Source organism: Neofelis nebulosa, chromosome 4 (assembly GCF_028018385.1).
Source record: "Neofelis nebulosa isolate mNeoNeb1 chromosome 4, mNeoNeb1.pri, whole genome shotgun sequence".
Taxonomy (NCBI): Eukaryota; Metazoa; Chordata; class Mammalia; order Carnivora; family Felidae; genus Neofelis; species Neofelis nebulosa.
In genome coordinates, this window is record NC_080785.1 from 94,834,903 (window position 1) to 94,851,796 (window position 16,894).

Below are 16,894 nucleotides of genomic sequence, written 5' to 3' on the forward strand. Positions count from 1 at the left end.
GCCTGTTTTGGATTCTGTGTCTCCCTCTCTCTGACCCTCCCCCGTTCATGCTCTGTCTCTCTCTGTCTCAAAAATAAATAAAAGCAAATAAATAAATACAAAAACTGTACGTCCATATATGCCAATAAAAGATGTGTGGGCAGGGGCGCCTGGGTGGCGCAGTCGGTTAAGCGTCCGACTTCAGCCAGGTCACGATCTCACGGTCCGTGAGTTCGAGCCCCGCGTCAGGCTCTGGGCTGACGGCTCGGAGCCTGGAGCCTGTTTCCGATTCTGTGTCTCCCTCTCTCTCTGCCCCTCCCCCGTTCATGCTCTGTCTCTCTCTGTCCCAAAAATAAAAAAAAATAAAAAAATAAAAAAAAAAAAAAAGATATGTGGGCAAAATACCGGTCACTTTGACATCATGGACAAAAAACACAGCAGTGAGACAGGAATACAATAAACCTCTAAAGATGTGGATTTTGTATTTCAAGACCATAAATACTTTTGCTGGATTTGAGAATATCTCATTTTAGTTAGAAAAATATAATTACAAAAAAAAAAAAATCAAAGAAAGGAAATTGGAAATTTTATGTACAAAATGTATTCATACATAAAAAAATATTTTAATTATAAAAACTGATAACCCATGATCATTTGTTTATGTTAGAAAATGTACCATTTACTTTCATCTGAATAAACCTAATGCATTAAAAATTTTTTTTAAATGTGTTAAAAATTTCTTAGTTGTTTTGTATGTATTATTACTCACTTTCTATGTTCAACCTAACTATTGATACAACAACAAAAGATATCCTTAATCCTCACAGTTATGGAACAAAGTTAGGAATCTATGTGGCCTATAATGGTTCTGAATTAAATCAAGGAGAATTATGAAAAATTATTATGAGGACTCAGGAAAAGATGTTATTTTACTGTATCAACATGTAATGACAAACTATAAAATGTGCATGTACCAGTAAGTGTGACAGGATAAAGCTGGCCAAAACAGAAGTTCATGAAAACAACCTACTCACTGACATTCCCTTCAAAAGTACTGTAATTGTATAGTCCTCACTTTCCCGCTAACATTCAGATAGCTTCAGGCACACCAATGCTCCCACCTCTAAGCCTCTAGAAAGGCTGAATGAAATACATAGCACGAGTCTAAGGCATCAATTAAAGGGCTGCTGAAGCAACCTGAACTAGAAGGGCCAAGATTCCAAGATGGTGGAGAAACCACAGAAAGGTGAGCTAGCAATCTCCAGCCATTTACTGATTCTGGGTATAAGACAAGAGGCTGAGAACCCAAGCTCTGCCTCGGAAGATGGCCACCACTGAGGGTAGGAAAAGCCGCAAATCTTCTGGCACTTGTAGGACTCAAGTAACAAAACAGGAAACTTGAGGGGCTAAGATCCCAATGGAGGAGAGGGGCAGAGAAGTAAGCCTGTTACACAGCCAATTTTCCCCATGAGACAATTGCCAATTTCCAAAGCTACATGGGGCATGAGGTTAAAAAGCTAAACACAAAGCCTCAAAAATACAAAACAGCTGCCTTGATGTGCTTAGAAGATAAGAATTAGAGTCCAGGAATTACCAACAAATGAGGTCCTGATGAATACCACACGTTACTTGGATCCCCAGGTACCCAGGGGACATGAAAAAGTAGCTTACCCAAACTTCAGTGTGTCTCTGACTCAGTTCAACCCCTGACTGGATTAAGGTATGTAACCCCCAACCTATCTGTCCAGTAAAGGACAAGGGGACTCCTGGGAAAAAGAAAACTTCTCTTTGGAGTATAAAAGTACTGGGGCCTCTACCATTTTCACTCACAATAATGAGAATAGCAAAATCAATTAAAAAAAAAAAAATGACGAGGTATGCCACAAGATAGGACCCAGTGACTAAAACTCAAAGAGGAGAAAAGACCATAAAAGTAGACCCACAGGTGACCTGGAATCATCAAAAAGGGCTTTACTGTAACTATGATTAGTATGGTCAATAAAAGAAGATGGAGAAGACAGATGAAAGAGATATAAATTTTCAACAGGGAATTATAATCTGTAAAAAAGAATCAAGTAGAAATTTTAAAACTGAAACTAAGAATGCAACAGATGGCTTACCAGAAGGTTAGCAAAGCTAAGGAAAGGTTTAATGAAGTGTAAAACAGGTCAAATAGATCTCCAAAGGGAAGCCAGAGTAGAAAAATGGATGAAAAATACAGAAAAAGGATAGGAGATATGTGGAGCACAGTGAAAAGGGCTAACACTTTTATTTTTTTTTTTAATAATTTTTTTTTTTAACGTTTATTTATTTTTGAGACAGAGAGAGACAGAGCATGAACAGGGGAGGGGCAGAGAGAGAGGGAGACACAGAATCTGAAACAGGCTCCAGGCTCTGAGCGGTCAGCACAGAGCCCGACGCGGGGCTTGAACTCACGGGCCGCGAGATCATGACCTGAGCTGAAGTCGGACGCTTAACCGACCAAGCCACCCAGGCGCCCCCTAACACTTTTAATTACAGTCCCAGAAGAATAAGGAAAATGAGCCAGGGGTTGGGGGAGAACAGGAGAGAACTGAGAATTTCCTGAAACTGACAGACATCAACCCACAAATTCAAGAAGTTCTGTAATCCCAAGCAAGATAAATATGAAGAAAATCACACCTAGGCACGTCCTAGTAAAAAGAAAAAGTAAGTAAAAGGAAAATGATTGTGGTGGGCCTGTTGAAGATTATGACACACCAGGCAGAGGTGCAAACTCAAATGGCAAGAGCGGTCTTTACCTCTAGGTCACAGAAGCACATCGTCACCGGGGGAAAGGGTGACATTCATATAACAGAACGTCATATAACAGACTTAACATCAGATATCTCACTTCATCTTGACTTAAAAAAACACTCAAGAGTTAAGAATAATTATTCCATTTTACAGATTTTCAGCATAAAATTATGATCATAAATTTTAATTTCATCAAGGCACATACGCAGAGCCAAAATTCAGAGTTATGAATGCCCTAAAGTCAATGACTTGTATAGTACACTACCTAATCTCCTATCAAATGCTACAAATCATAACAGAAGCCTCCACAACCCCTATGCCTACAAATAACTATGAACTATGTGATCAACAGGAAACCTTTAAAAGTGTTTAGTAGCTGCATTAGTCCTCTATTGCTGCCTAACACATTATGCAAAAATGTACTGATTTAAGACACATTATTATTATTATATATGTATATATATATATATAATATATATAATATTATTATTTAAGACACATTTAATACACATTATTTTAACTATTTAAATATTAATTTAGGGGCTCCTGGGTGGCTCAGTTGGTTGAGTATCCAACTCTTGATTTCAGCTCAAGTCATGGTCCTGGGGTCATGGGATCGAGCCCAGCATTGGGCTCTGTGCTGAGCACAGAGCCTACTTGGGATTCTCTCCCTCCCTTCCTTCCTTCCTCTCTGTGTCTGTCTGTCCGTCTGTCTGTCTGTCTGTCTCTCTCTCTCTCTCCCCTACCCCTTCACATGCTCGCTCTCAAAATTAAAAAATTTTTTAAATATTTAATATTTCTGTGGGTAAGCAATACAGGACTGGCTTAGCTGGGTGGTTCAGACTTAAGGTCTCTCGTGGGGTCGCAGGCAAGATGTCAGCTGAGGCTGCAATCATCTGAAGGCAGGACTGGGGTTAGAGCATCTGCTTCCACAATGGCTCACTCAGTTGTCAAGTCGATGCTGGTTGCTGGCAGGAGGCTTTGGTTCCTCACTTCATGGACCTCTCCTTAATGCTGCCTGAGTGTCCTCAGGACATGGAAAGGGACTTCTCCCACAGTGAGTGATCCAAGAGAAAGCAGTTATATATGACCTAGCCTAAGAGGCACACTCCTGCAATATTCCATTTATCATACAGGTCAGCCACAATTCAGTTTTGGGGGGGAGGTCACAAGGGCAGGAATAACAGGTGAGGATCATCAGGGGGCTATTGTGCAGGCTAGCTACAGAAGTAATGACATTTTAAAAGCAAAAAATCTGGTTTAAGAAAAAAAAAAATCAGTATTCCATGTCTCTGATGAACTATCAAATATTCTTCCCCAAGTATATACAAGCTATTAGTTATTTAGTAAGTGTGAAAAATCAAAGATGATGTACCCACTACTAACTTTGTAAGAATAACTTTAAGAATAGTGACAAAAGGAAGTATAATACATATGGTTATCTAAAAGATCCATACTTCTTTAAAAATGTAACTGACAGGGAATGCCTAGATGGTTAATTCAATTGAGCATCTGTCTCCTGATTGCAGCTTGGGTCATGATCTCAGGGTTGTGGGACTGCGCCTTGCATCAGGCTCTGCACTAAATATGGAGCCTACTTAAGATTCTCTCTCTGTCTCCCCCCACCACTCTCCCCCTCCCTCCCTCCACCCTTCTCCCCCACTTGCATGCTCTAAAAAGTAAAAATAAAAAGATAACTGATGAAAGTCAACCCAAGGAGCTGTCGTATGTTAGAAGTGACCTGTTGTTAAAATAACAAATTAACCAAGTCTAAGAAAACCTATAAAAAGGAAAATTACAAAAAGCAACAAAAGAAAGATTTCTACTTATGTACCTACAGGCAAGAAACAGAAATCCTTACAAAGTTAACATTAAATGTGGCAAAGATGATGTGTGCCTTCTGGAGGAAATGTGTTAAATACAAATTGAACCCTGAATGCTAGTCTTTATAATAAGATGCCACATGTTGCTGAAGTCTGGACATCAAATGTGCATCCAATGTGAAAAGTTAATTCTAGCCTCTTGACTATTTTGCATAAAAGCAGTCATCCACGGGCCATTAGATAAAGTTACTGTAAAGAAGGTTTGCCTGTCTTATTTATAAGTGAAAAGTAAATAATTTCTCTCACATAAATATACAAAAATAAATACTTTCACAACACAGCTCACTGAAGCATTCGTGCTAGGCTTCAAAAACCATAAATAAAATGAAAACTCCAATATTAGGCACTTGATGTAGCACTGCACGCTTTCTGACAGGTATCTTTTATGTTAAAAATTCACCTCTAGCCTGCTTTTTAACTTAAGTTGTTTTTTTTTTTCTGCATGCCGTAAACAAAGAAAATGGAAAGTGACTCAAAAATACAATTCACGGAGGTTATTCTGCTGCAGACTATAGATCACATTTTAAATATATGTATTTTTTTTAAATCAAGCAGATTTAATATAGTGTCACCTTTAAAAATTTTTAAGAGGAAAAAAAAAAAGACTTTTGTGCAGTTTTAATTTCCATGGAAAACAACCCAGTGCTAATAAAAGGCAAATCAATAATTTTTGTTAAATTTTAATAATCTTGCAAACCTACAAATAAAACCATCAACAGTCGAGTGGAGATGACAGTTAAGTGCGTTTCTATGACAACCTAGTGGAATAGTATAAGTCCTGGCTTGCAGCAAAGCGAAGATATGAAAAGAGTGACATTTACCCATACAAGAAAAATTTGCAGCTTTCCTTTCACAAGAATCAATTCCTCAGCTAACACGGATTTTCACTAAGTGTATAGCACTTTTAATTAAAAGTCCTTTAAACCACCCTATAGGATTCTAAAACAGTATCTGAAAAACAAATTTCATATCATAATCCTATCATATCCCAATCTGATATCCCAATCATATCACTCCTACGGAGTTGAAACTTAAAAGCAAAAGAATGGCTTTTGCGGATAACCAATTAAGGCAATTAAAGATTTCCACCTGAGAAACTATTTGGGCATTTGTTCCCAACACTGTAGGGTAAATCTTCACAGCAGAAATCCTGTCACCTAACTTAGATGTGTATAGGCACAAGAAATACTACACTTTTCACCTGATAACTTAAAATTCATGTACAAGAAAAGCTTTTCTGGTGTTTAGAACCAATTTTTCATCCTGTTTTAACTTTATCCAGGTCCTTCGCACATGGGTATATTTTATATACCACTGCCCAGAGGACCAAGAATTTTACTTTGAAAAAATGTGCGTCACATGTATTCAGGCAGCAAACAAAGATCGCTGTATTTTTTATTGTTATTATTAATACAGAGCTTAAAATGTTATTTCTGGATACTATCTCTTTATGAAAATGCAGTGGGATTTTTTTTGTTCTGTCCCCCCCCCCCCCGAAATAAAATACTAGACATGCTGAAAGGGACAGGGGAGATATAACACCCAAGTTAAGCTAGTGGAAAATGCCGCCAGCAGGTGAGCACTCCCTGACAAATCACAACCTCACTCTACAGAGATGGGCTTTGTCCCAGCCAGCTTCATCTAGGAGAAAGACCTCAGCTGAACATTCAGGGAAGGGAGTGTGACAGGGCGCCTGGGTGGCTCAGTCGGTTGGGCGTCTGACTTCAGCTCAGGCCATGATCTCGCAGTTTGTGGGTTCAAGCCCCGCGTCAGGCTCTGTGCTGGCAGCTCAGAGCCTGGATCCCGCTTTGAATTCCATGTCTCCCTTTCTCTCTATTCCTCCCCGACTCACACTCTGTCTCACGCTCTCTCAAAAATAAAGAATTAAAAAAAAAATTAAAGAAAAAAAAAGAAAGTGTGATAAGATGAACTGTTTACTTGGCCTCATGTCACCACTGCATCTGACAAGGGGCAGATCTTTTTAGGAAATAATCAATCAATGCTTTAAAGCTAGATACAATAAGGACACTGCCATCATCAAAAAAAAAAAAAATGCAGTTTGAACTTCTGCAGTAAAAAAATCAAGTGTTAATAAAAAGCAAATGAATAATCATGGGTATGAAGGTATAAAAGAAAACCTAGAACATTCTCTCTAGAATTCTAATTAGCTTAAGGGGAACTGAAGTATTCAAAACTGGTACTCACCCTTATATGTTTGAAATCTATGTAATTGATATTGCAAAATAGGTTTTAAAAAGCTATTGAAATCTAGTACCAGGACATTTGAATTTTAGAAAATCTATATTTTTAAAAATGTTCTTTCTTTACAAGTAATTCACTTTGAAAGAAGTCCCATGGTCTATTAAAATCTCTGTAATCACTACTTAATAGAGAAGGGAGAGGGAAAAGAGAAAAATACAACAATTGTGCCAAATACAAATGAAAATTTTTAAGCATAATTCAAACTATACTTTAAGTCAATCAAAACAAATAATTTAAGTTTCAAAAACATGAATTTTTTTTAAAAGATAATTTATTTTGAAAGCGTGAGCAAGCAGGGGAGGGGCAGAGAGAGAGAGGGAGAGACAGAATCCCAAGCAGGCTCTGCCCAACGTGGGGCTGGAACCCACAAACTGTGAGATCATGACCTGGGCTGAAATCAAGAGTCAGATGTTTCACTGATTGAGCCACCCCGGCACCCCATAACTAACAAGTTTTTAAGAAACAGACCTATTCACTACAATACCGTATTGTCAACAAAGTCAAGAACTATACATTATTGTGTAAATACATCTATTTGAAACTATAATGTTATCAGTAAACATACATGCATATACATGCACATTACAGGACATCTCCAAATACCTCATGCCAATCTTGAACTTTTCCTGAAAGAACAGATCTATGATGAGAAAAAACTGCGTAAAATCCCTGAACGTAAGATTCACAATTAACCAAGGACTAACGATTCCAATTAGCTCTGTTTTGCCTACCATCCCCTGCCCACCAAATGAATGCTACTACCTTAAAAGGTCAAGTGCAACTATTAATTATTGGAGGCTATACAGTTCTATTACAAAATACAATTTTCTTTAGATAAAAAGATGACTGGAAAAAAGATGGCTTTATATATCCTTAAATGTCAAAACGTATCAAGAAAACTACCTAAACAAGCTGAAAAAGTAACTTCTGGTTTCCATTAATAACCCTAGGTATTATAGCTGCCTCAATGACCAAACTTTTTAGGAAAGTGACATGGAGATAATGGAATTCATCTACAATAAAACAACTGTGGTCAATGCTCCCAGGATGCCTTTCCATCAGACTGGTGACAGATAAGCAATTACATTCTTATATGAATGCAAATAATGTTGTTAAGTTTTGACTTCCAAGCAATATTGCTATTACTGAAAATATATGAACCAAAGAAAGTAGCTGAAATTAGAGCTGATAGATGTAATCTAGATGACATGGGTCTACTTTTTCATACAGATAGTTAATTCACAATGAGTCTATACATATCCATATATTTTTAAAAGCATAAAATACGTATGGTTAAATAAGAGGTTCTTAAACCAAGGGTAATTTTATTCCCCCAAGACATTTATTTGACAATGTCTGGGGACATTTTTGTTGTCACGACTGAGTGGGAGGAGAAAGACTGCTAGCATCTAGTGGGGAGAGGCCAGAGAGGATGCTAACCGTCCTACAATGCACAGGACAATCTCCAGAACAAAATGTTATCCGGCCCCAAATGCCAACAGCGTCAAGACTGAGAAACTCTGGGTTAAATACATTTCATAAGATTAAATGCTATAAAGGCACTAAAATCATTTTTCAAAGACTATTTAATAACAAGGGAAGTGTTCTCAAAATGTCCTATTAATTGAAAAAGTAGATCATAAAATGTGCGTTGCATGACCCCAATTTTTTTTAACGTTATTTATTTTGAAGGGGGGGGGGCAGAGAAAGAAGAGCGAGAATCCCAAGAAGGTTCTGTGCTGATAGTGCAGAGCCTGACGTGGGGCTGAATCTCATGAATGATGAGATCACAACCTGAGCCAAAATCAAGAGTTAGATGCTTAACCGACTGACAGCCACCCGGGCGTCCCTGCGTGATCCAAATTTTATTGGAGAAGCTTATGGGGGGGGGGGGGGGGAGTCAGAAGAATAAGCACCAAAATAGTAACCTTTCTAAGCTTCAGTTTTTTTCATCTGTAGAATGGGGGAATGATAGCAGGACTCCCATCACAGGGTTGATGTGACCACTAAAGACAATAGCAAATAATCACTATTGCGAGCTATTGCCCATATTTTCTATATTTTCTGTTATTATAGAAATAAATGCTATTTTTAAAGTCATTGTTCAACATCCTCTTCAAAACTTGATGTCTACTGAACTCAGATCCTTATCTCTCAAAGCTGCTTTCCTTACCGCAACACGGAGTACGAAGGTGAGAAAAAGTTGAGCCTCTAATAATTGAAGAGCTCTACTTAAGATTCACAAGATATGCAGTCTTCATAAACCCTGGTCTCTCCTTTGCCCTGTAGCATCAGAATTGCATGTTCAATTCAAGGAGGAAAAAAAATAAGGTGAAGGTTCCCGTGCCCTAAGCCATATACCATAAACAGGATCAACTCCCATCATTTATTTTATATTGGGAAAGCGATAAGAATATATAGAGGAGGGGGGGGAATGAAAAAAGCAAGTAAGCTTTTCATTTCCTTCCACCAATATGGAATAACCTCACCAATCTTCAAGGTATGCCATTCAGGTGGACAATTTCCGTCCCGAAAGCCAACATAACCCTCTTTTCCTTTCTTCCCAATATCCCTTGGTGATCACAAGATCCTGAGAAGCAGGGTTTATGCCTTTTCACTGTTCTGAACGTCACCTAACAAAACTGTGGGTACCTAATAAAGACCAGCGAAAACAAAAGTACGCGGTACCAGCAGACCGAGTTCAGTAGAAGCTTTTCTACGACCTTCTCATTTAGATTTCCGCACAGGAAAATCCAAATCATAAGCTATCAGTCAAAAGGAACTACACAGATCATCTAAACTATGTGTTCTGCAGACACGGGGGGGAGGGATGGAATGGAGGGAGGCTGGGAAGTGGAAGCTTCCCAGAGGGAAGCTAGTGGCTATTCAGTTAGTGGTAGAAATTAGAATTACAGAGAAATTCACAGAAATGAAGCTCTATCATCTTCTAACTGCAACAGCAGACAGAAACCTTGCCAGCTAAAACAATGTTCATGAAAAATCTACATTTATAAGGCACGAGTTTCTTGTTATATGGGAAAGGAAAACGCTACAATTCCCGAGACTATTTTATGTTTTAGAGGAGATTAAATACCTCCCAAACATCTTTCAATTGCACACTCCATATTCGATGCAGAGAAGCACCCTGCCGGCCCCCCCGACCAGAGTCTGACAGCTTCTCAAAAATTTCAATGAAGAAACAGATTTAAAAACCTACACTAGCAATAACAATTAAGACGAAGGATTACCAGAATCAAGGAGAAACTGATACAAATGCTGAAAATGAACGGTGAGTTTATGACACACCTTGATGTGTTCCATGAAAACATAATCTGAACAAAAGTAGAAAGATGTTTAGCTTTCCCACCATCCTCCATGCCCATGACCTCGAGCCTGACCCACTCCACCAGAAAGAGGACCGCCCACCCCTTAGCGGCTGTTTTCTCCAGGAGGCGGCATCTGTGTGCAACCTCTGCCCGCTGTTTCTCCATGCCTGCACTTCCAGCCCTGGCCACCATCAGTCTACCTCTTTCTCCTACCAGCAGAGACCAAAAGCCCCTAACACAGGGCAGGGCATTATGGACAGTCTGGGAGCCCCAGCCATAAGCACTGCAGGACCAGGAGAACGCTGGAAGCAGGGAGGGGGGCACTGCAGGGAACCAGAGAACACTCAAGAAAGGTAAAGTTAAGAATGCATTAGTCAACTAGAAAACTGAATCTTAAGTCCAAGGGCTGGTGCTTTTTAAACAAACAGAATAAACGGAAAATAAAAGTCGTCTCAGTACTACCTGCAGAAGGGTATCTGGCCTAGACTGTTAAGCATGTTCTGTTGAAAACTCTCACTCAAGCAGAAAATGCCTAAGTTATGGTGGCTCAGTCGGTTGAGTGTCTGACTCTTGATTTCAGCGCATGATCTCCCAGTACGTGAGTTCCAGTCCCGCCTGGGGCTCTGTGCTGACAGCACAGAGCCTGCTTGGGACCCTATCTCTGCCCCTCCCTTACTCACGCTCTCTTCCCACCCCCACCCTCAAAAATAAAGGTAAAAAAGGTAAGTGCCTAAGTTATTTAAACTGTCCCATAACAGGGAAATAAAAACTTCCCAATTCATTCTGAAAAGGCGGCATAACCTGATACCAAAACTCCCAAAGAGTACATCACAGGGAAAAAAAAGCAGAGTTCAGTCATCTCATGGGATAATTTAAGTGTAAAAATTCCAAACAGGAGTTCACAAATTAAACCCAGCAAATACATTAATAGAATACTTTTAAGATCAAATATCACAGAAACACAAAGACTGAATATTAAGAAATCTGATTTCATTATTTAATAGACCGAAAGAAAAAAAACTGTAGCACCACACTGACAGACACTGAAATAGCATTTACAAAGTTCCACTCATTTCTGATTCTTTGAGAGAAAAAAAAGAAAAGCTTTCAGTAAATAAAAAGGCTTCTTTCAAGAGCTGAGAACAACCATCTGAAATCAAAGCCAACATGACACTTCACTTAACAATGAAAAGAAGCAACAGGACTCACTGATATCTATTAATCACTATTTTTCAAAGCTGATCTAGAACTTTCAGTCAAGGTCAAAGACAAGAAAATGAAAAATAAATACATCATTGTTGGATGATCTCACAGAGGATACGACTGTATGGAAAGAACAAAACTCTCAAGGCTTGTGATAATTTTGTATCAACCTGATTGGGCCATGAAATGCCCAGATATTTGGTCCATCATTATTCTGGGTGTTTCTGTGAGGAAGATTTTTGGGATGAGATTAACATTTAAAAAAGTTTTTAATGTTTATTTTTTATTTAATGTTTTATTTATTTTTGACAGAGAGAGAGAGAGAGAGAGAGAGAGAGAGAGAGGGAGGGGCAGAGAGCAGGAGACACAGAATCCGAAGCAGGCTCCAGGCTCTGAGCTGTCAGCACAGAGCCCGACGCGGGGCTCAAACTCACAGACCGCGAGATCATGACCTGAGCCGAAGTCGGACGCTTAACTGACTGAGCCACCCAGGTGCCCCGGATGAGATTAACATTTAAACTGGTAGACTAATTTAAAGCAGATTGTGCTTTCCAGTGTGGGTGGGCCTCATCCAATCAGTTGAAGGCCTGAACAGAACAAAAAGGCTGATATAAGTATGGCTACTCCGGCTTTCTTTGACTTCCACTGGCATGACAGAGGGTTCTCCATCTCCTCACTTTCAATCTGCAGGTGTCCTTAGATCTAAAATGAGTCTCTTGTAGGCAGCAGATAGATGGATCTTATCTATCAATACATTCTAACAACCTACGTATTTCCATTGGAGCACTTAGTCTTTACCTTCAGAGTGATTACTGAAATATATGAGTTTAGTGCCGTTGTATTATCTGCAGATTTGTTGTTTGTGGTGATGTTCTCTGGTCCTTTGTACTCTTTGCCACTTTGGTCTTCCCCCACCCTCCACTCAGAGAATCCTCCTCAAAATTTCCTGCAGGCCACAGTAACTTCTTACTAGACACGTCTCCAGAGGCAAGGGAAATGAAAGCAGAAATGGACTATTGGGACCTCATCAAGGTAAAAAGCTTCTGCACAGTGAAGGAAACAACAAAACTGAAAGGCAACCGACAGAATGGGAAAAGATATTTGCAAACGACAGATCAGATAAAGGGTTAGTATCCAAAATCTATAAAGAACTTATCAAACTCAACACCCAAAAAACAAATACACCAGTGAAGAAATGGGAAAAAGACATGAGTAGACACTTCTCCAAAGACATCCAGATGGCCAACCAACACATGAAAAAATGCTCCACATCACTCATCATCAGGGAAATACAAATCAAAACCACAATGAGATACCACCTCACACCTGTCAGAATGGCTAAAGTGAACAACTCAGGCAACAACAGATGTTGGCGAGGATACGGAGAAAGAGGAACACTTTAGCACCGCCGGTGGGAATGCAAACTGGTGCAGCCCCTCTGGAAAACAGTATGGAGGTTCCTCATAAAGTTAAAAATAGAACTACCCTAAGACCCAGCAATTGCACTACTAGGTATTTATTCAAAAGATACAAAAATGCTGATTCGAAGGGGCACACGCACCCAATGTTTATCGCAGTGCTATCGACAATAGCCAAAGTATGGAAAGAGCCCAAATGTCCATTGACTGACGAACAGAAAGAAGATGTGGTGTATGTATACACAATGCAGTATTAGTCGATGTTCAAAAAGAATGAAATCTTGCCATCTGCCACAACGTGGATGGGACTAGAGTGTATTATGCTAAGCGAAATCAGTCAGAGAAAGACAAGTATGATTTCACTCCTATGCGGAATTTAACAAACACAACAGATGAACATATGGGAAGGGAAGGAAAAATAAGATATAAACAGAGAGGGAGGCAAATCATAAGAGAATCTTGAATACCGTGAACAAACTGAGGGTTGCTGGAGGGGAGGTGGGTGGGAGGATGGGCTAAACGGGTGATGGGCATGAAGGAGGGCACCTGTGGGGATGCGCACTGGCTGTTATATGTAAGAGATGAATCACTGCGTTCTACTCCTGAAACCAAAATCGCACTGTATGTTAACTAACTTGAATTTAAGTAAATAAATTTTTAAAAATTAAAAAAATTAAAAAAGGCCAACCTTCTCAAATAGCTCTCAAAGTTCTTTCTACCTAACCGCCTTCAAACTGGGCAGCTTTTTTTTTTCCTGTATTCGAATTTGAACTGAAACACCGGCTCTTTCTTGGCATTGAGCCTGTGAAACCACTGGCTCTCCTGGATCTCTGGCTCGCTGCTCACCCTGCAGACTTGGGGATTTGCCAGCTCCATAATCCCATGAGCAAGTTCCTTATAACAAATCTCTTTCTCTCTTTCAGATCCCTCTGATCTCTCTCAGATGTTCTCTCTCTCTCTCTCTCTCTGATCCTATTCGTTCTGTTTCTCTACAAAACCCTAAGACACAGCTCCTGCCAAGACAGACAGCTTACAGGGAATGCTGACCTCTTCCCTCCAAACCAGCCCTGAAGACACTATAAAAGGAAAGAGGGATTCCAGAACCTAACATCCCAAGTGAGAAACTCTGGAGGCAATCGAAATCATCCAGAAGGGGGAGTTGTTGAGACCCAGTGCTCACCTCTCCCTAAGGTGGCCTCTGAGGTTTTGTTAACCATCCCCATTCACTAGAGAAATGGGCAGCAACAGCTCCACCCTGGCCTGGGTGCATTCACTCCTGGTCTTCTATCCCTCCCACTACCAAGTGGAGATTAACTCCCCCAGCGCTGCTGCCTCCAGCAGATCTGCCTAAAGGGCACTTTACCAGGACTCAGAAGACTCGGGGCACAAATTCTCACACTGAAACATACTTTCCAAGGAAGTATTCAAATACAAAAAAAATCTAGGGGATGCTGGAAGAGATATGAAAGATAATAACAAGAAATAAAAAAAAAATCCTGGTAAAGTTTACTAATGCCATTAAAAAATTTAAAAAAAGGATGGGCACCTGGGTGGCTCAGTCTGTTATGCATCTGACTCTTGATTTTTGGCTCAGGTCATGATCCTAGGGTTCTTGAGTGTGAGCCCTGAGCCGGGCTCTGTGCTGACAGCACAAAGCTTGCTTGGGATTCTGTGTCTCCCTCTCTCTCTTGCCCCTCCCTTCCTCTCCCTCTCTCTCATTCTCAAAAATAAAACATTTAAAAAATAAAAAACAATTTTAAAAAGGATGGGAGAAGGGAGAGAAAAATTATCTAAACCTAATTACCTCTTTTTACTTGTTTTATAGTATTTCAAAAAATGAACATACATTACTTCTGATTTTGCCACATCGTTGAAACAATGTCTTCAAACACATTATTAGAAAAGGAAGGGGAAAGCTACGGTCTCTACAGGTACTGGAAGCCTGTACACACCAGAAGCAGCTAATCCATTCGAGGGTGGAGGAAGGTAAGTATCCTCCAGACTCAGAAGGTACTTTAATGCCAAAAAAGTGAAGGAAACCACTCCACACCATTTACACAGGATTCTATTCAGGGTAACTTACTAATAGGGACAATCAGGCGGGCGGGCAGACAGACGATCCAGAGCACCAAGTAGCTGTTCTCCGTTCCCCTTCCCCCCACCCCACACCCCACACCCCACACCCCACACCCCACACCCTCCACCCTCCACCACACATTCTCCACAAACCCTGGACCTCAACTCACAGATTTTATAGAGCTAGGGGCAGGGTAGTGAGATCACTGGGTAGTTATCTACAGTGGCACCACCTGTCCACCTGAGGGTCTGTAGCAATCGAAAGTGATGCCACCTGTGTCTGGGGGGGGGGGGGGGGGGGGGGGGGGGCTGGAGTAGTTATCTAAAGTGGCACCACCTGTGCACCTGAGGGTCTGTATTCTACAGTGGTGCCACCTGTGTGCCTAGGGGTCTGTAGTAGTTACCTAAAGTGGCAACAGAGGAGCCAACAAGATGGAGTCAGTGTTATCAGCACTCCTACACCATCGTAGGCCAAATATGTCAAAAGCGCCCAGTGACAGACGGAAATGATGACAAAAGACTGAAACCTCAAGCTTTATCAAAGGTTTCCCCACTCTCATCCTTTCGGACACTATTTTGAGAGATTTATTTCATTCACTGAGATCTTTGGAGAAGACAATCATATTCTCAAAGAAAGAATTATGTTAACATGGACGCCTGTGAATCTGTATATTTATTTATTTATTTATTTTAAAAAATTTTTTTCAACGTTTTTTTATTTATTTTTGGGACAGAGAGAGACAGAGCATGAACGGGGGAGGGGCAGAGAGAGAGGGAGACACAGAATCGGAAACAGGCTCCAGGCTCCGAGCCATCAGCCCAGAGCCTGACGCGGGGCTCGAACTCACGGACCGCAAGATCGTGACCTGGCTGAAGTCGGACGCTTAACCGACTGCGCCACCCAGGCGCCCCATGAATCTGTATATTTAAAAATGGCTGCACTAACTATGTGGATGGAACTGAAGGGTATTATGCTAAGTGAAATTAGTCAGAGAAAGACAAAAATCATATGAGTTCACTCATATGAGGACTTTAAGAGACAAAACAGATGAACATAAGGGAAGGGAAACAAAAATAATATAAAAACAGGGAGGGGGACAAAACAAAAGAGACTCACAAATATGGAGAACAAACTAAGGGTTGCTGGAGGGGTTGTGGGAGGGGGGATGGGCTAAATGGGTGAGGGGTATTAAGGAATCTAGTCCTGAAATCATTGCTTCGCTATATACGAACTAATTTGGATGTAAATTTTAAAAAATAAAAAATAAAGTTAAAGTATAAAAAAAAAAAACTCCATTAAAACTGAAGGAGCTCATGGGTAAAAAGAAACCTACGGTTTTTAGAAATTAGATTTGTTATGGCACTTCCATAAAAGTCTTCTGAGAAAGGAATGCTTTCAAGTCCTGACAGGGTAGAATCAGGCCCTAATTATCAAATGTGATTATTATTTAAACAACATTCTTGGGTATCAGAAAAGAGACACATACATTTTTATAAATACAGCTCCTGACAGTATCAGCAATTTCATTGCAACTATTTTCTGTGCTAAAGGCAAAGTGCTAAGTGAGTAAGATCATCCAATCACATTATTCACTGTGTTTGTTTCCTATGGATGCTGTAACAAATTATCACACTCAGTGGCTTGGAACAACACACTTGTCGACTCACACTCCAATACAGCTACCACTGGGCGAAAATCAAGATGCCGGAAGGGCTGTATTCCTCTGGAGGCTCTAGGAAAGAATCTGTTTCCTTATCCTTTCTAGCTTCTAGAGGCCACCTGCATTCCTTGGCTGTGGGGCCCCCTCCTTCCCGCACCTGCAAAGCCAGGAAAGTCCTTCCCACATCATATCACTCCAGCCTCCTCTACCTCTCACCTGCTTGTAGAGACTCTTGTGACTATACTGGTCCCACTTGGATCATCCAGAACAATCTCCCTATTTTACAGTCAGCTCAGGTTCCATTTGCAACC

The 16,894-nt window shown here is 40.3% G+C and overlaps 1 protein-coding gene across 1 annotated transcript in view; it reads right to left on the reverse strand.

Annotated features, from left to right (window-relative positions):
• Positions 1-16,894, reverse strand: part of VPS41 (VPS41 subunit of HOPS complex) — a 186,033-nt gene that overhangs the window by 145,149 nt on the left and 23,990 nt on the right. The window lies entirely within an intron of this gene.